The following is a 23,993-nucleotide window of genomic DNA, read 5'->3' as shown; positions in this document are numbered from 1 at the left end:
TATGTGTGGCTGTGTGTGTGTGGTTGTGTGTGTGGCTGTGGGTGTGTGTGGCTGTGTGTGTGGCGGCTGTGTGTGTGGCGGCTGTGTGTGTGGCGGCTGTGTGTGTGGCGGCTGTGTGTGTGACGGCTGTGTGTGTGGCCTGCTTGAGTGTCATTAAACTGTTCATCCAAACATGAGTATCATAAAGTATTGGACTGAATAAGTATTTTGAGGAGACAGCAATGACTATTTCTATTGAATATGTGGGCAGGGTGTCATAGTGCCCAGGCAACAACAATAGCGAGGGGGGATGAGGTCGAGCACGAGTAGGTCAAGTGCAAAGTCTTGGGGAGGGGGGCCCACGGAAGGGTCGGGCGCAGGGAAGAAATAAGGAAGGGCATGGAGGGATTGTGGCCAGAGGGGCCAGAAGTAGAGGGTGTGCTCCTCCACGGGGCGGGGGGGCTCAAGGATATGCAAGGGGCGGTTGGTGATGTGAGCCAGGGGTCTTAGTCTGTGAGTCGAGGAAGACAGGATTGCTGGATAAGTGTGGAGAGATGCCCCCCCCTCGGGCGGCGGAAAAAAGTCTAGTCCTCTCCAGACTAGACTACTGCAATTCTCTTCTTACTGGCCTCCCCAAATCTCACCTGTCCCCACTTAAGTCTGTCTTCCATTCAGCAGCTCGTTTCATTTATGGGGCCAACAGAAGCGATCACATCACACCGATGTTATCCACCCTCCGCTGGCTCCCCTTCGAGGCTAGAGCTATCTACAAGACCGCCTGTATCACCCACAAAGCCTTGCACTCCTCCTCTCCCCGCTACCTGGCGAATAAACTGAAACTCTCTGGAGGCTCTAGACCTTCACGCAATGCGGAGAATCTACTGCTTGAACCTCCCACTTTCAAGAAGGAAAGAACAATGGCCCAATCCTTTTCAGGCAACGCGGTGAGAATCTGGAACTCCTTTCCGCCTCAGCTCCGGACCACCGCCTCCTCCCAGGCCTTCAAAAGGGACCTCAAAGTTCTCCTCCTCCAGAGACACCTCCAAAAGTAATTCACGTCCTCTTGCTATTTGTGAGGAAGACTTCCCACTACTGATAATTTCTACTTTCCATGACCATGGAAGTGCTTCCCAGTATATTCCTGTGGTTGGAGTGTCTGCCTTTTTGCAGTATTTTCCATGTACTTGTGTTTGGTGCCCTTTTGTAACATGCACACACCACTTTGCCCTTGTAACACACGGTTTGCTACCTCTCACATGTTTTTACCTTTGATACTTGCACAAGTGCCACCTTTGCCTACGTAACGCTTGTTCTTGTGCCTGAGTGTCTAGCACTTATTGCAGTATTATACCTCAAATTATACTTTGTTTTCTCTTGTAACTGCACAATTGTCACTTTTTCCTCTTGTGCACTTTTTACTACCTCATGTATTTTTGGTTGCTCACAATTTTTACTACCTCATGTATTTTGTTTGCTCACAATTGTCACTATCACCTTTACTACCTCATGTATTTTTGGTTGCTCACAATTTTTACTACCTGATGTATTTTGTTTGCTCACAATTGTCACTATTACCTTATGTAACGTAACGTATGCTTTTGTAATCTGTTCTTTTGTAATGTTTCTCATTATGTTTCATTTCTGTTCCTATTGTGAAGCGCTCTGACGCCTTCGGGTAAAGTCCGCGCTATATAAAAATGCATAAATAAATAAATAAATAAATAAAAGGAGGATGGAGTGGAATGGTTGGAGGCTCGTTTGAAGGTTACGGAGATGGGGGCTGGGTAGTAGATGCCCCTTAGTGTCATGGGGCTGAGGATCGAAGAGTGGCGTAACAAGAGGGGAGGGGCTGGTTCTCGGTACTGGGGGCTCTGTTTTCGAGGGAAGGCACAGCCTCCGTGCATCAAGCGCGTGAGTAACAATAGCAGATGGAACTGTCACTGTTTTGTCCGGCAGAAAGCACTTTAGTGGCCGAACGAATGTGGAGAAATAAAACAAGTGTAAGTTAAAGTCACATACGCACCAACGCATTAAAAATACAGCACCAAACGTAACTCACATACAGGTCTTTCATAGGCAATAAACCGGCCCATAGCTAACTCAGTCTTTGATCTTCTCGAGGCTGACAGTCTAAGTCGCAGTACATTGATTTGCCTTAATTTACAGCGCTTACAAATTTGCTATGAAGCGCTATACATTGTGGCCACCGGAAGCGCCACCTCACGCAGTTTGCAGCCCTTGTCCCTTAGCATGGACGTAGGTGGCATTCATAAACAACTGATACACGGGTATAAATAACTTTTTCTCTACTAGGTCCTTAGCGCCCTCGTCTAAATAATTTAAGATTAGCGCAGGATATACGTTGTCACTAAAAATTAGTCGAACTGTGGGGAAAACACTAAAGTTCGGAGGCGTCTAAGAATGGAAGTGGCGTTTTGCAGTTGATAATTCATATCTGGAAAAGATACGTTTAACGATGGGCAGGGCAGGGAGTGGCGAAATATGGCGGGGCAGTGGGGGACGCGAGGCGAAGGAGGAGGGAACAAGGAGTAGGAGGAATGACTCCCTCGCATCGGTCGCTAGTCCGTGGCTCTCCCCTGGGTAGTTGGTACTCCTGTTAGGTGCGGCGTCGGTTTACCAATCACTCCCGCTTTATTTAAGGCAAGGTTATATAGGGCGAACTTTACCCGAAGGTGTCAGAGCGCTTTATTAAGAACTAGTTGCAAAGAAGGAGGATTTAGGATTACATGAGTTACATAAAAGACACACAGAGAAGAGGCTGGTGATTATGGTTATTTCTATATACATAGGGAAGGGACATGCCCTATCACATTTCGCAGAGAACACCCATAATTTTGTGTTACTGCCAATGGCCAAACTTCCGCTTTTCCAGGACATGACTAGACAGTAAAGGGTTAGGATTAGGCGGTGTAACGTGTTAGGATTAGGCGGTGTAACGGTTCTCAAAAACTAACTGCTAAAGGACAGAAGGCCAATTTGGCATGAGCAGGCCTCGACCGGGCTGAGCACAGCAGTGGGTGCGATGGATGGAGGGGTTTGGTGGATCGGTGGAGGTGAAAGGGGGCATGGGGGCCACAGGACGGACATGTGGTGGTGCCGCGAGCGGGGTGAGATAGGGGGTCAAGGAGAAAAGGGGGAAGTGAGCTAAGGTATGCGTCATTGGGTAATAATTACATTGAATACACCTCTAAAAGAAACGTTAAGTGGCATGAGACAAAAGTGTCAATGATGTCAATGAAGAACGAACAGAATACAGGAGGCAGCGAACGGTACATTACGGGAGGGGAGGGGCATGTGCGCAAGTTGCAAAAGAGCAAAAAGTACAAGTAGAGGTATAGTAATGCAATAAAAGGCGGACACTCAGACACAATAGCAAAGAACGCGCGAGACCAAGGGCCTGCCTATTCTGAACAAGCACCTACCTCTCAGTGCCCTCACTGCATTGCGAAACTTCTCAATGCCGGCCAGGAAGAGAGCAGTGATCGGCGCGCGGCGGGGACGCTGGCGCCGTGAGCGTGCGCGCGACTGAATCCGCGAGTGGCCAGCACTTGTCGCTCCCTCTCCAATTAGGATTGCTGGGCGCGTGCACAGCTCTTGTCTCCTTTTGTCGGCTTTGGCGGCTGACATGATTACAATAGTTCTCTGCCGAGAACGCGCTTTGCGCGTCTCTAGGCCGAGACCTAACCAGCCAGTATCATTTATCAAATGATATTGGAGCACCCTGTATTTCACAATTTTTTGAGAACAGGCATATGAAACCACAAACTGGTGCTAAGAGGCGCAAAAACAGCATCTATATGTACAGAAAAAGTATTCAGTGCGGAGGCTGCTAGCAAGGACGCATTGAACTATATAGCATCGTATTATCCACAGGTGCTTAATGCAGCATCTCATGGCAGGGATAGACTTAATTATGCATCCAATTTTTATGTAAGATCGGTTCTCAGCACTCTGATGCTCGGTTTAAATACACAGCTAAACATGGAGTTATCTATATACCTATAATAAGTGCTATATTATTCATGTATGATACCTTCCCATTGAAAACAGAACTGCACTAGATGAAAAGGGTCAGTGTCAGAGAAGAATCAGTGCTCTCTGATTGAAGTTTGACATTCCACTACAAGAAATTCCTGCAATGTCAATAAAATACCAGGTATGTAAAGATAGTTTGAGACTGTTTCACTAAAACATTGCAGTCCTGTGGCCACACATCTCTACAGCTCTATTAAAAGTATAGGAGGCCTTTTGGCAAGTGCTATTCAGAAAAGGGGGTGGTGATGGACAGAGTATCTGAATTAAGCAGAACACTCCTACCCAGTCAACAGATCAGGGCTTCATCCATCACCGTTTTTTAGCTCACTGCACCATCCCAGTTCAGAACCTGGCTACATGCAAATTAGTCTGTCCCTGGCCCAGTGCATCATGGGAACAGGGCAGACCAAACTACCAAGCCAATTCTTTACCGGAAAGGAAACAAGCTTCCGGGGACCGGTTTCTGGCATTTCAGCCGTCGTCGGCCCGGCTTGCTTGAATCCTGATGGTGCAGTGAGCAAGGGACTCACATCTGAGCATACCCTGCCACGCTTATGGTGGCCAAAACGATTCAGAAAAGGGGGTGGTAATGGACAGAGTATCTGAATTAAGCAGAACACTCCTACCCAGTCAACAGATCAGGGCTTGATCCATCACCGTTTTTTAGCTCACTGCACCATCCCAGTTCAGAACCTGGCTACATGCAAATTAGTCTGTCCCTGGCCCAGTGCATCATGGGAACAAGGCAGACCAAACTACCAAGCCAATTCTTTACCGGAAAGGAAACAAGCTTAACGGTGATGGATCAAGCCCTGATCTTTTGACTGGGTAGGAGTGTTCTGCTTAATTCAGATACTCTGTCCATCACCACCCCCTGTTATGAATCGTTTTGGCAAGTGCAGCAATACGACAAACTTGCTGAAAAACGGATGTACCGTTTGATGACAAATATAGCAGTACTGCTGAGCTATGTTTTACTGCCCATTAAAAACATATTAGTCCTGATAGGAAGTGTTGGTGATTAATCACTAGAAGGAGTGTGGCCTTTCTTAAAAAATGTTGGCATTGCAGCTTTTTTGAGAAGTCACAGTATCCTTCCAAAGAAGGTCTTTTTGGGAATCTTTATCTGTGGTTAACAATCATCGAGTAGATTTGTGTCTCTTTGTGGCACAATATTCACCCGTGGTTCACACCACGAATGACGCCATTTTGATCCCCAGTCTGGTGCCCGTAGGCCCACATAGGCTGACCCTGTCCTGATGCTCCTCCTTCCTTTCTAGTCAGAGCCAGATATTTGTACACCCACAGGTTTGTTCTGCACAATCAGCGGGCTCTTGAAAGTTTCACATTGCTACTCCCTTTCTACCATCTCATTTAATGTCAGGCACTGGGGGCGATGATTATATTTTGTGGTGCGGGGTTTGGGTCTCATGCTGTTGACGCTCACCTTGTCCTGTGCTTTGACTGATCTCTGTCTGAGCTTCAACATACTGTCTGCCACCCTATTGTGCATGTGTAGTATTTGTATCTGAATCTCGACACCAACAAGATTAAAGTATTGATTATGGCTTTAACAGGCGACAAAGGCAATGCATTTGCCCCAGCAGCTTGGGCTGTCCTACTCAGCCCTTACCTAGGTTAGGAACTTCGACTTTTGATTTGAAAAGTATCTGTCTGTGAGGGAACACGTGGGCTCTGTGACCTCGGCCTGTCTCTATCAGATGAGACTGCTGAAATCAATCAAGCAATGAATCAATCAAACAGCATTTGTAAAGTGCAACACTGTCACCCTAGTGGTATCTGGGTGCTGAAAAAGATTCTTTCATTCCTCAACATCTGCATTCTGCTGTTCATAATTTACTAAGCACATACTTGCATGCTGTGGATATTTTCTGATATGATCTAGAGGTTGCACTTGCTCCAGAATATAGAACTTAGGTTTGTTATCAACCGGATGTATGTCATCATAACACATGCTTTTACTACGCATGCCTTTACAACGCAGGTTTTACAACGCAAGTCGTTACAACGAATTGCGTTGGGGGGGCGCTGGGTAGTGAATAGTTTAATTTACTATTCCAGCTCCAGTCCCCGTGGATAGTAGGGAAGGTTTGGGATAGTAAATTAAACTATTCCCTATCCTGCAGCGCCCCCCCAGCGCAATTCGTTGTAATGACTTTCGTTGTTAAACCTGCGTTGTAAAGGTACTGCGTAGTGAAAATTGCGTTGTAAAGGATGTTTCCCTTATCAACCTCCACAAATTTGATTCGGATCTCTGAAGTCCTCTTGAAATTCCATGGCTCTCCACTTGGCAGTGGATCAACTTTAAGTCCATTTGTCTAGCCCCTTAAGAAAGGGCCTAAATGCATTAATTCCACCTTCTAAGCATGGCACCTCCTCGATTCGCTTTGGTATGGCTTCATAATTTTGCTGTTGTTCCCACATATCAAGCTTTCTAGGTTTGGGTGCATGGATTTTTCTGTTTTCCCACAAAGTATTTAGAATAGTATAACATTAAAAAAATTGCTAATCATGGAAGGTTCCATAAAGTACTTAAATCCCATCTTTTCTGTTAGTTCCATTATTTAATAAGTATTTTTTCCAAAATAGACCAAAGCCTTTGTGAATGCTTTGATCACAAGTATTCAACTCCCTCAGTGGTCAAAATACATCACTCTAATTTAGTTTTCTTGTCATCACTTTGTATATTAGATTTACATTTATCCTTCTATCATGGGCTCCCAGAAGAAACCAGGAGAAGTCTCTATGCATTTTAACACAGAATATTTACACATCTATTAAGTTACATGCAGTGTACATGTGAATATAAATTCAGCAAACACGTTGCAAACACAATGCTAATGGCAATTTACTTGTTATAAACATGAATCGGATATTCCTTTTTCTAAAATCAAAATGCAGAATTTGAAGGACGCCAAAACATGCAATAAAAAAGCACAGGGGTACTTGTTAGACCTCACACTGCAGCACGTAACCACAACAGAACCTTAGTCATTTGTATGCAGAATTTTAATTGATAAATTATAATTTAATTTGCTTCAGTTGCCTTTAAAAAGTCTTAGACATATTCATCTGAATAACATGAAATATCAGTTTGATGACTCTTTAAGAGATATGAAGAAGTCCTTGAAAATGTATCCCCCTGTAGTAACATTTCTGTGAAATGAAGGGATGTTAGATCAGTTCAGATTCAATTTACTAAAAGTCAAGGTAGATACAGAACTCTCTTAGTTACAGACATTGGTAGCAGGCACAAAAAACAAACCAATTATTTTAGCAAAGTTGGATCCTGTTTTCTAGGTACTAAAGATTTCTGCAGCAGGCATATTTATCCATTGTTAGAAAGTAGACTTTTAGTTGAAGAGGCGAGAAGCTCGAGGCTCTCGATGTCAAACACGAGAAAACTCAGAGTGATCAGGACCAAGAAAGTTTCATCGTAGGTAGGGTACTGCTTGGATTTGGTCCAGGTGAAGTCCTCTATGTTCCGACTTAGAAACGTTTCGGGAAGTCATGAACCTTTCAGCAGGGCAAACAAGCATGTTGAGTTCAACCAGTAGTTTTAAGTCAGCGGCTGTGGCTCGGCAGCAGCTCAATGGTAGCCTCTGGTTCTTTTAGTGAAAACTTCAAAAACGTTTCTAGTGCCCAGGCTTGCAATTGTGGTTGGAAAAGGAGTAAACACTAAAACCAGTCAAGGGTCCAGGACCTTTTGGGCACCACTGAGGGTTAGGACTCAGTCTCCCAGAAGCCACCAGCAGCATCCAGGGCAAATCCAGTTGGAACTGGTCAGCTAGGCTCTGCAGAATCTTTGGCGTCCTGCAGCTTTCTTGTTGCTGGAGTTAACAAGCCGCTAGCCAACTAGTCCTTGGAGCTAACTCTTCAATCCTGGGTGCAAGTGGAGATCAGGTCCATTCCTTTGAGTTTCTCTACACAGGTTTAACAGCAAATGCAGTCCTCCTTCTGTGTTGCACAGTTCGAGAGTTGTCCTGAAGAAGGTACACAGCGTTGCCACTTTTATGCCCAGCACAAACTTGTGGCTTGTGGCAACTCCGTGGCCAATAGGGAAAAAGTTCCCTGGGGCAACCCTACCCACTGTCACATAACGTCCTGTGGGTTTGCCCCTAAACAGTTCCACAGTGGCCTGCTCTGACAAAATCCAACATGGCAGATCCAATTTTCCCCCGATCGGAGCTCAGGCCACACCCTGTGGTGTGTTTAAGGAAATTAGTAACTCCCCCTGCAAACAGTTCTCCCCTCCACTTGCATTGGTGCCACTCTGGCTTCTTGGACAATGGCAGGGGCAAGCCTAGGTGTGAGTTACACCTTGCTGTGACTCGGGATGCGGCTTTGATACTTATGCAGTTGGTGGGCACATCCCCAGACCCTCCTGTTTGAAGGAGATCACGCCTTCTCCCAGCCAAGGCCCTTTTTTCCCATTCCATGGAGCCATTCACACTTCTCAGCCGGCTGCCAGGTGACAGTTTGGAATTAACTCTGATGAGGCTATCAGTCTTTTTCAGACATTCTAAAAGTGCCATTTTCAATATAGGAATATAAAATCTAACTTGATCATTAGATTGGATCTTAAATTACTATTAATTTGAATCCATGAAGCATTGTTATAGCTCTTCCCAAACTGAAGTTATGCATTATAAACTTTTGTAATGTAACCCAGTGCTTTTCAATGGGAGAACCAGTCCCACCACAGTCAACATTGACTGGATATTTTTCACTGCCAGGACATGTAGAACTTAATTAGACATGTCCTACCTTTACATTATCATGCACCTTGCCCTACGGGCGCTTTAGGGCCGACTTATAAGAATCAAAAAGGAACATTTATGCTTGGTTTATTTTGCCAGGTCCAATTTGCAGTTTTAAAACTGCACACTCGGGCTACAAGAGCAGGCCTTAAGACATGCTTTCCATTGCCACTATAGTGGTTGCACAATATGTGCTGCAATCCATTAGCAACATTTTACTTACAGACCCTGGGTACCGAGGAACCATATACTAGGGGCTAATTGGCAAGCTGAGTGTGTCCATTAGGATTTTAACAATTTCAACACGTTTTTAGGGGTCAGACCACATGCACTGGGTGTCTGTTTAGCAGGGTCCCAGTGTACGGAGTCCAAAATCCAACTTCAGTTACAAAAAAGGGTGATCATGCAAAAAGAGGCATTTTCTTACATGGCCCACATCCAAGTGAATGGTGAGGAGCAGCCAAACCATTTCCTTGGTAGTTCTCATCATCTAAGCGGAAGAACCTGTTGCATGGCCAGTCGCTGGCCTGTGTTCTACTGTAAAGTCTATTGCTTGTAAGGAGACTGACCACCTCAGCAAACTGGGGTTTCCCCCTCTCATCTGCAGTAGCCATCTGAGAGGCCTATGGGAAGTTTGAACCTTAAATTGAGTCTTAAATTCTTAGGGTCTCAGCTTCTTCTGGCACCAAACCACAACAAAGGCTTCACTCTCAACGGCATTCCAGTGCTGCTGTCTGAGGAGGAGTCACCTACTAATAAAGGCAACTACTTGGTCCTGGCCTTCATCATTCCGTTGTGACAGTACTACCCCAATCATATGCCCTGAAGCATCTGTTTGGACCACAAACTCTTTGCTGGAGTCGGGTGCTTTGAATACAGGTGCTGGGCACAGGGTCTCTTTCAGCGTGTCCAAGGCCTTCTGACACTCATCAGACTAAATTACCTTCTTGGGCTGTTTCTTTGCGGTTCTGTCAGGGGGCCAACAATGGTGCCATACCACTTCACAGATCTCCTGTGTTACCCATTCAGGTCTAGAAAGGCTCTGACCTGGGTTTGTGTTTTGGGAGATTACCAAGCACTGATGGTTTGAAGCTTGGTTTTAAGAGGCAGCGCATGTCTCCCACCAACAAGGTGGCCAAGGTACACCACAGATCCCTGCCCCATCTGGCAGTTGCTGGCCTTGGCAGGCAGGACTGCCTGTTGCAAGACCCTAAGTACTTCCCTGAGGATGGTCAGTTGGTACTGCCATGTGGAGCTAAAGACAGCTGTACCATTAAGACACACTGCACTAAAACGCTCCAGTGTCCTGTTCACCAGCCTTTGGAAGGTGGCAGCGGCATTCTTCAGATCAAAGGGCATGACTTTAAAATGAAGATGGGCCTTAGGAGAGTAGAATGCTGACCTCTCCTTTCCTCCGTCAGGGCAATATGCCAGCACCCAGAAGTAAGGTAAAAAGTACTTAGGTACTTGGCAGCCCCTAGTTTGTCAATAAGCTCATCAGTTCTGGGGATGGGGTGTGCGTCAGTCTTAGTGATAGCATTGAGTCCTCTGTTATCTACACAGAATATGAGTACTGGCTCCCCCTTTTTGGGTTGGCCTTGGGCACCAGCACCCCAGGGCCAGCATAGGGCCTACTGGAGGACTCAGTCACCCCAGGTTCAACATCTTGGCAACTTCTGCCTTAATGCTGGTCTTGACCTTATCTGACAACCTGTAGATCTTGTTCTTGACAGGTAAACTGTCACCAGTGTCTATGTCATAGGCAATCCTCTGGCTTTGGCCAGGTGTAAGGAAAAACAGTCCTGCAAACTGTTCTAATAACTGGCAACAGTCCTTTTGCTGCTGTTCAGTCATTGTAGGAGAGAGGACTACTCCCTCCACTGACCCATCCTGAGCATTACTGATTAAGAGTTCTGGCAGAGGTTCAGTCTCCTCCTCCTCTCTTTCATCAGTCACCCTGAGACTAGTTATGTCCGCCCTCTCAGAGTGTGGTTTTAAATGGTTGACATGGATCACCCGACGGGGGTGTCTGGGAGTTCCAAGGTCCACCAGGTAAGTGGCCTCTCCCATCTTTGTGAGCACTGTGTAGAGCCTATTCTACTTGTTCTGGAGGACCCTGGGAATCACAGGCTTCACCACCCACACATTTTGACCTGATTTGTACTCTACTAAGGAAGCTTTCTTGTCATACCAGTGCTTAATAAGCTCCTAGCTGATCTCTAGGTTCTGGTTAGCCGTCTTCATGTATTCTGCCACATGGGAACACGGCCTAGCACAAAGTCTACTTTGCCCTGTTTTTTTTTTTTTTAGAGGTTTCACCTACCCTTCGCGGACTAGACTTAAAATACCTCTAACAGGGTACCCATTGAAAAGCTTAAAGGGCTAAAACGAGCTCTTTTGTGACACCTCCCTTTAGGCAAATAAAAGAAATGGGAGTAGTACATTCCATTTCCTCCTGATTTTCTCAGACTGGAACTTCACCTCATTGTCAGCATCGACTGCTTTATGGAGGACATTTGGCATAATTTGCTCTGGGGAAACCAGCCTATCCACCACAATTGTCAGGCTGGCTTTTTCCCCTCAGAGCTTCTACTTTGGTCCCATTGATGTTGGGTCATTGCCTGTACTTCAACATTCACGGAGGTAAGGCGGCCAGGGCTTTAACATCGTTATGAAGCCTGGCACTGCTTCTGTACTTTCCCCTGTGCCTTTTGTGCCATCTCCTGCTATTTGGCCCTCTTATTAACCATATATCATTCCCTTAGATCTAACCCCAATGTTTTCTTCCCTTTAGCTGTCCTGGAGTTGATGCCTTGCGAAAATGTCTCCTGTTGACAACCCAGACTTGTTATGTTACAAGATAGGTACGAGTTCCTCTGTGTGATAGGTTCAAGAGGTATCCAATTGGTGTTCCCTTTTACAAATCCGCCGACCACTGTAGCTAACAATGCTTGTTTACAGTTTAGGTCTAGTATGAAAATGGGTATGTAACACTCACTTACCTTTTAGTGTAGATAGTATGACATTGATCCTGAAGAAGTGTCCTGATCAGTTTGACAATTAAGACACGAAACATGAGGATCACTTGAGAGGAGGTTACTCACCACTAGACGCCTTACGACTAGGTTGGGCCCCTCTCCACCTTTTAATTAGGCAGTTTACCTTCAGAATAAAAGTTTGGATAGGACTAACTGACCTATTTGAACACACATTTCTCGGACATCTACACACACTAGGCCCCTCACCCCCACTGCACCCACCGGCAGGAACAAAAGATCCCCGTCAAAGAGCCCCGGTCTCGGGTACCCGTCAGGTATTGCAGCACCGACCTGACGAGGGGTAGGCTCAAATGATGAAGCATGACACCTAGCTTGCTGGGTGTGTGAGAGCCCTAGTTCTAAAAGGAGAATTCCCCCTCCTGTTATCACACAAGAGTGGTCACCTGGTGACCCCTTTGAGTGGCTTATTCCCAATACCTCTTGAACCTATCACACAGAGGAACTCCGTACCTGTCTTGTAACATAGCCTCTTGGGGGCATGTACGCTGGACCTCGTTAAACTAGCCCCTAGTCCCTCCCTTGGTTCTACAACCCAGACATGTTGACAGGTTTAACACTATCAGGAATCAGACACTCCAATAATTTATGATTCTCTCGAAATCACAGTGGCTTTGGCACCATAACCCCTTTCGATGTTTCTGTTGGCGAACTGCCGTCGCAAACACTACCTCCGTAGTGCTGCGCACGTCTGTTGGCCGACGCGGCCCAGCCCACTCCGCTAAACCGCCGCACTGCGGCGGAATTTCCGCCGCGGTTAAGCGGGTATGCAGCTGTAAAAAAAATCAACAACATGCTATTCGCAACATATTCTTACAGTTGCTGGAAACAAGAGAGAGATGAGTCGGAATGTAACAGAATTGTCTGACGTAAGAATAATTTTCTCCAATAAACTCCTAATGATGGCAGAGTGGAGATCAAGCAGAACGTAAACATAGCTAATGGAGTTGTTAAGTGTCTGTCAGAAAAGAGGTGTAATTGGATTATTAACCCGAAAAAGTAGTGTACTCAAATATTGATTAATATGTAATTCAGAAAACTTACTCATAAACATGTGTTTCACAAAATCTGAAGGAGAGATGAGGATGTTTCAAACATGGCACTAGAAACTGGGTACGGACATTAGGTAGGAATATATGTTGACTTAGAAACACAAATTGATGATATCTCGCTGTTGCAAAGTCAACCTTATGCCCTGGGCACCTCCCATTTTTTGCTGACATGTACTGGTGGTAACTGACTCTGACTGTCCCTGGGCTCTGCCTAACCAGGCCCAGGGCCTGTGCTAAGCTGAATTAGGCACTTAGAATACACTGAAAACACCTACATACACTTATTTATTTATTTTTCACATTTTTAGAGCGCGCTGTTACCCGGAGGTGTCCTGGCGCTGGCTGACTGACAATAGTGTGTGAGAGCGGAGAAAATTAGTGTGTAAAAAGCCAGGTCTTTAAAGCTCTTCTGAATGATAGAAGGTCAGGCATCTGTCTGAGGTTTTGCGGCAATGCATTCCATGCTTTCGCAGCGCCCAAGGAAACGCTCCTACCCCCCCAACGAGCTTTCCTGACTCTTGGGACTACCACCAGCCCCTGCTCAGCTGACCTAAGGGATCTTACCGGTATGTACCAGTGGAAGAGCAAGGTCATACAGTGGGGGCCGAGGCCATTCAGTGCCTTGAAGACCACGCACAATGATTTAAAGATTATTCTTTTACGAACTGGTAGCCAATGTAGCTTCACCAAGTCCCGTGCAGCCGAGGTGAACTTAGGTGTACCTGTAATCTGACGGGCAGCTGCGTTCTGCAGAATTTGGAGCTTGTTTAGAATCCCCTGTTGCGCATTCAGCAGAAGGCTGTTGCAGTAGTCCAGTCGGGACATCACCAAACCTGTGACCACTGTCTTCTTGTGCTCATCCGCAAGAACCGGCAAAACTTTCCGGATGCTTTTTAACACATAGTGGGGAGTTGAGGAAAGGGCATTTATTTAGGCCTGAAGGATAGAGAGTCATCCATCAGTACACCCAGGTTTTTCACCTTCGTGACCGGTGATGGGGGTCCCCATTTCCTCTGGCCACCAGCGTGGGGACCAGAAGTTGTCTCTGGACCCAAACAGCATCACTTCAGTTTTTGCTGAATTCAATTTGAGGCAGTTTTCAGCCATCCAGTTGCTGACCTCAGGCATGCAGCCTCTGAACCTATCAGCTGTGCTGTCAGTTTCACCCGGTAGCAGTGACACCACTATCTGTGTGTCATCTGCGTATGATGTTAGGTTGAAGCCAAAGGATCTGATCAAAGGCGCCAGGGTAGAAACGTATACGTTAAAAAGAGTTGGACTCAGGGAGGACCCCTGAGGAACTCCGCAGGGGAGCACAAAAGGGTCGGATTCAAAGGCCCCTGAAGCCACTTTCTGAGTCCTGCCGGAAAGGAAGGCTTGCAGGATTTGAAGTGCCTTTCCTTGAATCCCACAAGCCCTCAGTCGGTCCACCAATAACTTGTGGTGGACCGTATCAAAGGCCGCAGACAGGTCCAGCAGGATCAGGGCAGCTCTGCCCCCTGCATCCATCACCGTTCTTATGTTCTCTGTTGATTTAGTCAGTGCGGATTCGGTGCTGTGCCCCGCCCGGAATCCATGCTGTGACGGATCTAGACGTTGACCTGCCCCCAGGAAGGCACTCAGCTGTGTGTTTAACCACTTGCATGCTAATGACAAGGTGAACTCGTCATGAGGCACACTGGAGCTGTGCTCATGACAAGGTCAACTCGTCATGTATAATGGGAAACATCAAAGCTCAGCGTAGGAGGGGAAAACCCCTTAGCAGCCAAGTGGTTAAAATACCCTCCATGATTTTCGCTGGAAGGGGTAGCCTAGCAATGGGCCGAAAGTTATTCAGATCGGTCATTTCTAGGTTGGGTTTTTTGAGCAGGGGTAGTATGGAAGCTTGTTTCCAACGCAAGGGAAATTCCCCGTTGTCCAGCATGGCATTGAACAATGGGGTAAGACCTGCGGCCATGGACGCGGGGGCTAATTTGGCCACCGTGGCTGGGCAGGGGTCGGACGGGGAACCTGATTTTATCCTTTATAATCTGTTCCTGACCTCCTCCTCACTGATGGTGGTGAAGTTGAGTAGCATCACTTTGTTACTGTTTTTTCCAGGTTGAGTTTCTGGGGTTCCAATCTTAACTTGCTTGTCTAGCGGGAGGAAAATCTTTTCCACCTTTTCCCGGAAGAATTTGGCCAGGTCTTCGCATAATTCGCAGCTTGGGGGAATCTCCGCTGGTTTGGGGGCCACCAGGGATGATACTGCATGAAATAGTTCCTTAGGGGAGTTACTTGCTTCCTTGATGCGTTTGGTAAAATAAGCGTATTTCGCCTTTTGGATCGTGTGTTTGTACACTCTCAGCTCAGCGTTAAGTAGTCTTCTGTCTTCCTCTCTGTAATTTTTCCGCCAGGAACTTTCAAGTTTTTTACAGAGTACTTTATGGTCCCTAATATGCTCAGAGAACCAGGGGGCTGAAGGACTTGAACGTGTAGAGTGATACATTTTAGGGGGAGCTAAGTGTAGGCAAGCTGCCTCCAGCCAGTTCGTGTACGTGGTGGCCGCTTCCTCCACCATAACTGGGGGGGGGGGGGGCACCATAGAGGTTCTCAAGAAATCCTCCAGTGCCCTCCCTTCTATGCTTTTCCACTTCCTAATTATTCTGGGTGGGTTTTTTACCTTGCTCGGTCTGGTAGGGGGGCTAGGCTAATATCAAAGTGGATAGCAGCATGGTCCGACCAGGAGACCGGGCGACCACCCGTCACCTCAAGGTAAGGATGGTTTGAAAAAATCCCATCTAGGGTGTGTCCCGCCCTATGGGTCGAGCCACTGACCATTTGTTTTAGTTCTACCCCATGCAGCAGTTCAATGAGATCCAGGGTATCTGGGTCTGAGTCACTCTCCAGATGAAAATTGAAGTCCCCTAGCAGAGTGAATGTATTGGCGCATACCGCTTCTTCTAACAGGTTAGTGAGTCCTGTGAGAAAAGGGGTTTTGGGCCCAGGGGGCCTGTACATGAGACAACCTTTGAGGATTTGATGGTTAGATAGAGTGAAATTAAAATCTAGGGCTTCAAATAGGTCGGTGGTGCCGGGCTGGAAGGACCCTCTGACCGATTTATGATAGATTATGGCCAGCCCTCCGCCTCTCCTCTTTTCTCTGTTTTGGGCAAAACACTTGTAGTCAGGGGGGGTAGCTTTAACAATATCTGGGCCTGAAGCAGCGTCTGTCCAGGATTCCGTTATGAAAGCTATCATAACTTTGGTTTCCTGTATTAGATCTGCCAGTTCTCTGCTGTTCTTCACCAGCGATCTGGCGTTGAGTAGCAGACATTTTACCGCGGTTTGTTTTTTCTTCACCAAGGGTTTAGATGAAGCCGTGGTAATTGTGCTGGTATGCCATAGAAGATTGGGAAGGGCCTGCTTACAGTTAGTGCAGAAATGGGGAGTGGTCTGCCAATCTTCCCGCATTTCTAATGTAATGCAGTCTGGATGTTTGCCGTTGCCACGTAGGGCCAAAAGAGTGTTGCGGTTATAAGAGTAGTCCGTCAAGGCTCTCAGTAGCACCGGACATGGGGTTATGGCTCTGGCCGCGGGTCCGGCGCGGACGGGCGCAGACGGGCTCACCTTTGGCGATCCTTCGGCGCGCCCGCTGTGCTCGTCCGCTGCGCTTCCTAGGAAAGGGTGCCATTTTATGCGAGTAGGGGCGGAGCACTAGTCTGCTCGCCCTGCTCCTCACTAAAGATGGCGGGACCAGCGGGGGGATTTGGCTCCGGTTCAAGACCACCGTGTGCAATCTGTGCAATATTAAAACATTAATGTGCAAGAGCGCTTTTAAAATCAGCGGCAATTATATCGGGCTTTTTAAAAACAAATAGCAGCAATATCGCAAAGCTTCAAGTCCCGGCTTCCGCCTCAGGACCGTGCAATCACACCACACACACTTTCAATCCTAGGGTACTCTAAGTTAGGATACCTCAATGATTGGCATGACCGCCTCTATAAGGCCCCAGTACGTCATAGGGCAGGGGGATCAAAGCTACCTTTAAGTCCCTAGTATATAATAGGACATGGCAGTTTAGAGGCCAGCAGCCCTTTCTGCACTTGCATGTGTGCAATGCTGAGGCCTGAGGTCAGTTTAAAAGCAGCCCTGTGTTGCTGGACTGCTTTTAATATCCAAATTGTGCCCAAACTCGACTTTGGTGCTTGGGGAACTCAAAAAGTAATAAACTACAATGTTGTGGCATATTAGTTGCCCTCAGGGCCTCTCCTAGGTGTCACAGGGGTGGAGGGTCAGGTATTTATAAGGAGGATCCTTATAAAGTAAGTTTTATATGCCTTGGGTTTAGTGAAATTGCACATTTCACTTCCCATATTGTAGTAAAGTACTTTCCAAAATTGACTTTTGTGCTAGGAGCACTGTGGAGTAAGGATCCACATTATTTTTTACATATTCAGAACCCCTAAAGTGTCCCCTAGGCTTCCCAGGGGTGTAGAGGCCTATAGATATAGGCAGGGCCCTTGTAAAGGATGTTTTATAAGCATCGATGTTGCAAAAATTGCCCAAGTCATTTTCCCCATCGCAAATCCCCAGCCCCATACGTTAACATGGCAAGACGTTAGTAGCTAATAATTCCCGCCAGGAGTATCATGAAAATATAATTCAGGGACTTACTATAATGGTATTGATAAATCCAGCAATATGCCATTGTTGAATTTATCCTAAAATGTACATATAAGAATTTATAAGACTTTCTTGTCTGTAACCAAAATTCAGCCTTCCAATGATCTGTCCTGATTGGTCAGAGTTAAGTGGATTAGCCTGGCTGCTTTGATAAGGTGATAAGTAGCCCCTGGGGTTAAATAGCCATTCTGGAATGAGAGGTTTCTGCTCCATGGGAATACCAGAGCCAGGGGAGGGGTCATAAACAATAATCTTCAATAGAAGGAGGAGACAAGCAGGAAAAACCAGTTTCATTTATACCCCTACTCTTTTTACCCAGCCAGATGGCAGGCTTAGGGAAGGAATATGCAGAGGCCATGGGGGAAGGACAATATGGACATTAGCCATCCTGGAGGTTGGTTTAAGCAGCTCTTGTCTCTCTGCTGGGACTTTAGCCATATTGAATTTTGGAGAAATAGTGCTTTCTGGGAGACTATTGTGCCACACTTTGGAGGAAATGGTCATGCTCTAGGGTGTTATCCTGCACATCATTGGACAGGTGTGCTCTCCTGTGTGACCTCAGAGAACACTGAATACGTTTCTAAGAGTGGCAGTGCCTCTCAGATCTGCTGCTTGAAACTTGAGGAAGAAGAAGGATCCATGCTGGAAGTTTGGTTAGCACCAACCAGGCCCTGCACTCTGACTGACTGCGCCTGCTGCACAATCTGGAACTACAGCCCTGTGGATCAAACCTGCTTCAAGAGGACTAAAGAGTGGCCTACAGGTTAACAGAGTTCACCTGGACCATCACCACCAATAATACCCTGCCTGTAATACTACCAGTGGATTTGTAAGGGCTTTGTCCAAGTGGATGTGTAACTTGAAGTCCCAAACTTTCAAAGACCATCTTCGAGCTTCCAGACGCTTGGGGTACGTTTTGGACACTTTCAGGCCCGGACTGGCCGTTGTGGGCACCGGGCAATCCCCCGGTCGGCCGCAAGGGTGGGGGCCTGTTTTGGGCCCTGGGGGCCGTTTTTGTTGCAGAGCCGTTTTTGCAGCATAGCTGCAAAAACGGCCCTGTAACAAAATCGGCTGAAAAGCGGCCCTGGCAAAGCGCTCGCCCCCCTCCCCCCCGGGGGGTTGGGGGGGCTGGCCGAGCACTTTGCCAGGGCCGGTTTTGGTTCCCAGTCCGGCCCTGGACACTTTGGGACCCTCTAAGGAACTTCAGGAAGAAGTTCCAAAAGTTTGGAGCAACTTTGGAAAAAAGCTCCATAGGTGGACTAATTCAACCTGGCCAGCCAAGTCAGCGACTCTCAACCGCGAGCCAACCTGCTGTCCAGGTTCATCCCGCTGAAAAGTGACGGAAGTCCAACTTCCAGAGTTAGAGTATCGAGGGATCCCGAAAAAAAAGCTCTGTAAAATTTTGTACTTCTGAACGTAGAGCAGGTGACCGGGACCAACTGCGAAAGTCAGGACGCCCACCTTAATTTTTTTAATTTGTTTAATTTTTATCTATTAATCCACAGTATCACAAAATTCCATCATACATCAAACATTCATATGTTCACAGAACGCCCCCCAAATATAAATACCAATCTTTTGTTTCCTTGAGCCCTTTGCTGAATATAAATTAAATTCTAAATTAAATATATTATACAGCCTGGCTCTCCACATTTCAAAAGTGGGGGCCTCAGACTGCAGCCAAGAGGCAGCAACACAGAGACGAGCTACAGCCATAGCCATACACAATATATAACAATGCTTATACATAGGTCTTCCAAGCTCTAAATCCTGACCAATCCCTAATAACATCATAGCTGCAGACATTTTAATAGGTACACTAGTAATACCTGATAAAAACTTTTCGATGGGGGGGCGTGGCCAAGATGGCGGGCTGAGTAGTCGCACTCTCGGTGAGCTCCGCCATCCCTGGACCCTAATCCTGCTGTACATGCGCTAATCCTCCCCCCGGGACGCTGCATTGCTCAGAGCGGGGGCCCGCTGCACCGGAGGAGCATCTGGGAGATCACCGGACCCCCTTGGGGTACTGGGCGGACGCCGGACGGGGCGCCGTTGCGGAGAGCGAGCGAGGCCCAGCATACGGCCTGGTAAAGAAACAGGCCCTGCCCGGCCATAGACGTCGGCCGGGTGATTGCTGCAGCGTCGCTGACCCTGCCCGCTTGCACCGGCTTCTTGGGCCTCTTATTGCAGCAGGGGCCGGGGGCCTGGGCTGCCGGACCAGGAGCCATAGAGACTCCGACGCCAGGCCGGCGTCGGACATCACGCGAGGCCGGGGCTTGGGCCTGGTCATAGGCCTCGACCACTTTGACGGCCCCTAGGTGGGTCGACGAGCACTGTGGGCCCTGCCTACCGGACCCGGACGGACCTGCCTGGTCTTGCGACACCCCGTCGGGGCGTGGACTGGCTGGAGCAGGGGTACAGAAAGAGAGGTGCCGGACCTGGAGCCTCCTGCTACGCGAGGCCGTGGCTTCGGCCTGCGCTCCAGGCCTCAGAGACGCTGCACGGCGGTGGCCCCCGGCCCCCCGGTAGACATTGCAGAGCACGGAGAGGCACTCCTGGGCGGAAGCGGAACCCTGTGGTGAGTCAGGCAGCTGGGGAACAACGGAGAGGACTGTGGCGGCCATCGCCCCTCGAGGCCACCGGGGACCGGGAGTTGGGCTTCTGTGTTTCTGCCCGCCTTTGCACTTGGCCACCGGGGTAGAACTGGGACAGACCCCTTCCTCAGGGGGATCCCTGGTGGCATTCTGGGCCTGACCGTGGGAGACGGGAAGAACCGCCCGGACACTACTGCAACCCCCACGTGGCCCCTGAGGGTCTGCTGTGGCCTAGCTTGAAGGGCGATCCCTCGGTGCCGTGAGTGACGCCGGGCCCGAGGCCGCGAGGCTTGTGCAGTGAGAGAGGAGAGCAGAGCCGGGCGGATTGGTGCTGGAGGCCCGGGAGGGTGGTCTATCGTCGGGGAAGCGGACCACTGGTGGGAGTCCGACAGCGTGCTTCCGAAGTTGCACCTGGGATTGGGCTGTTGGATTTTCAGGAGAGCACCTCGAGAGCCAACATGTCGAACAACAAGGGGTCCCGGAAGGGGGACCGCACACTGCCAGAGATGCTGAACCGGAGCACTGCAAGACAGGACCGAGGTCACCCATCCCCACCCCACTCGAGCGGTGCCCAAGGAGCGAGTGGAGGAGAACCCCCGGTTACGAGGTCCTTCCTAGAGTCCCTCTTCAGCTCATTGAGGGACGACTTTCAGACGCTTAAGCAGGAGGTCGCAGGTGAAGTCCGTGAGATACGGAGGGAGGTGGACGGTCTCGGTGACAGAGTGTCCACGGTGGAAGAAGCGGGCCGCGCTAGGGACGAAGAAATTACACAGTTGCAGCAGGAAGTCATCCGACTCCGGGGACAGCACCTTGACCTGCAGTCGCACACAGAGGACCTTGAGAATCGCTCCAGGAGAAACAACATCCGAGTCCGGGGCGTGCCGTCCCGGGAAGAGGGGGAAGATGTGGCGACCTACCTCGGGGAGCTGTTCAGAGAGGTGCTGGGGGAACCGGCTGACTTTGCCATTCGGATTGACAGGGCGCACAGGGTAGGTCTGCAACGCCGAAATTCAGCGCCTCCTCCTGACATCTTGGCTTTTCTGCCAGACTATCCCTTGAAGGAGCGGATACTGAGGGAAGCCCGGAGGAGACCCTCCCTGGAATTCAGAGGCCACCGGATAGCTCTCTATCAGGACCTGGCCGCATCTACTCTGCAAAAACGCAAAGCTTTTAAAATTGCGACTGACTTTCTCAGGGAACATGGCACTCAATATTCCTGGGGACATCCCTTCCGGCTCATTTTCAGGTGGAACGGAACCTTGCACCAGTTGCGTTCTCTTCAGGACACGTGTGGAGTGCTGGGGATCACAGCCACTGAGGACGGAGCTCACACACCGCACCGGAGCCGTATTACTAGAGACGGTTGGCAGACAGTCCCCGGCCAGCGATCATCTGCTTCCTTGTCGCGGCCGGACTCTCCTATGGCCCGAGCGGAGTCGGATGCAGCAGTCCAGGATGGAACTGGAGCTGGTACTGCAACTGCGGTGGCGCTGACAGCATAAGTGAACTCCGGGGGGAGATCGACATCGCTGTGATGGAGCTGCAGGTTTGAGGGTCTGGGGGGGTGGGGGGAATGGGGGGTGCGAGGTGGCTGGACGTCCACTTCTTCTGACTTTCCGCGGGCTTGTCCGATAAGGACCGGACTGGGACAATGGGTCTACAAGTTTTTGGGGGGGTAGAGAGGGGGGTGTTTAAAGTTGTTGATCCGGTCCCAGTTGCGGGAGGGGGCTGGATGCGAGAGGGTGGGTGGGGAGGACGGGGAACAGTTGGGGGGGGCAACGGGGGTTGGGGAACTGAGTGGGAGATGGGGTCTGGGGGTTTGGGATGGGGAGGGAGGGTCGTCCAGTGCACACGGGGGTTCTTGGTCATTTTGACTTTGTCTGTGCTTTTTGATCTGCTTCTGATTGGCTATGGCTTCAACGGGGCGATCTGCCTCTCTGCTTGGCATGGATGTTGGGGAGAGGAGGGAGGGGTTACCGGAAGTTTCTTGAGGGTGGTGAGCTGCTGGTTAGGTGGCCTGCTTTATGGTTTGCCTGGAACTGTTTGCTTTTTGTGTCAATATTCTATGCATGGTACTCTGCTGCACCACGGGCTGAATGACGCTCTTGTCCTCCTGTTTTTGCAGTGGGTCCTTGTTGCTTTCTACTACAACACCACTCATGCCTCCAACCACTTGTAAGGTGGTGACCCTGAATGTCCGGGGTCTGAATAATCCCGTGAAGAGGCGGGCCGTCCTTTCACTTTTAGAGAACACACAGGCAGATATCTGTCTCCTCCAGGAGACGCACCTACTGTCACAGGACACTCATAGACTCCGCTCACACAAGTTCCCCTCACAATTCTTTTCCTCATGCACCACTAAAACAGCTGGGGTGGCGATTCTGGTGGCGCGGCGTTTCCAGGGGGAGGTTCTCCACAAATTTGCTGAACAAAAGGGTAGGTTACTGGCTTATCGATTTCGAATTGGGGGTCTCTTCTTCACGATAGGGTCCCTCTATAGTCCTAATGACCGTCAAGACCGCTTTCTTCAGGCGGCGATCGAGGAGGTCACATCTTCCCAGGATAGACATGTCATACTCGGGGGAGACTTCAATATTGTCTTCGACTCTGCGCTGGATAGGTCGGCGCAACGCTCCCCTCAGGTTGGAGAAATCTCGGCGGACCGTAAGGCTCAGCTGGACGAGGTGGGCCTACTTGATATATGGCGACATTTGCATCCGACGGATAGGGACTACTCGTACTATTCTCATGCCCACAAAACGTACGCACGGTTAGATCACCTGTTGGTTACCTCCCCAGTGAAAGCGTTAGCATCTGGATCTGAAATGGGTGTGATCTCCCTCTCGGACCATGCCCCGGTCGAGGTCCTGTTAACTATGCCCCCGACGGCGCTCCGCCCACGGACGTGGCGCCTTCGGGATACGCTGCTGCATAGGGCAGAAGTGGTGGCTCGCATTGAAAAGTCGATTCGGGAATTTCAATCCCATAACGATAATACAGACACTTGTCGGGCCACGCAATGGGCGGCTTTGAAGGCAGTCATCAGAGGGGAATTTATAGCGATTTCCTCGGCGGACAATAGGGAGCGGCAGGCCAAGAGAGATGAACTCACAGATCGTGTTAGGGAACTGGAACAGATCCATCGCAGAACCGGGGCCCCCCGAATTTGGCGGCAGCTCAAGGAAGCCAGGAAGCTCCTGGCGGCCCTGGACCTCGACCGGGCGGAGTACGCCGCTTTGCGGTTGCGACACGCCTTTTATACTGGAGGGGACCGCTGTGGCAAGTTGTTGGCAAATAGGCTCCGTGTGGCGCGGCAGAGCCAGCTGGTCAAGGAGATCTCTGGCCCGATGGGCATGCCGGAAACTGAAGACGAGCGGATAGCTGCAGTCTTTCGGGGCTTTTACAAAGACCTCTATACCGGGGATCCTCCGGATGAGGAGGCGATGGACACTTATCTGGCCTCGATCACACTTCCCTCTCTGGACCCTGTGCAGGCGGACTATCTGGACAGGGACATTAGGATCGAAGAAGTAGTTTCTGCCATTGCCCGACTCAAGCACGGAAAGGCACCGGGCCCGGACGGCTACATTGCGCTGTATTATAAAACATTTTGCATGACGCTGGCACCCATCCTGACGCGCCTCTTCAACTCCTTTGCGGAGGCCGGGGCCATTCCACCTGATCTGCTCAGGGCCTCGATCTCGGTTATCCCTAAGCCAGGTAAGGACCCGAGGCAATGTGGATCCTACCGGCCGATCTCCCTTCTGAATATTGATTTAAAACTGTATACGGGGATACTTGCTGCTAGA

At 49.1% G+C, this 23,993-nt stretch overlaps 1 protein-coding gene across 4 annotated transcripts in view; it reads left to right on the top strand.

The window, feature by feature from the left end:
- TEX11 (testis expressed 11) overlaps positions 1 to 23,993 on the top strand; it is an 853,291-nt gene that overhangs the window by 314,252 nt on the left and 515,046 nt on the right. The window lies entirely within an intron of this gene.

This window comes from Lissotriton helveticus, chromosome 4_2 (genome assembly GCF_964261635.1).
Source record: "Lissotriton helveticus chromosome 4_2, aLisHel1.1, whole genome shotgun sequence".
NCBI lineage: Eukaryota > Metazoa > Chordata > Amphibia > Caudata > Salamandridae > Lissotriton > Lissotriton helveticus.
Note: the sequence above shows the minus strand (reverse complement) of the source record. Positions and strands in the feature narration are given on the sequence as shown.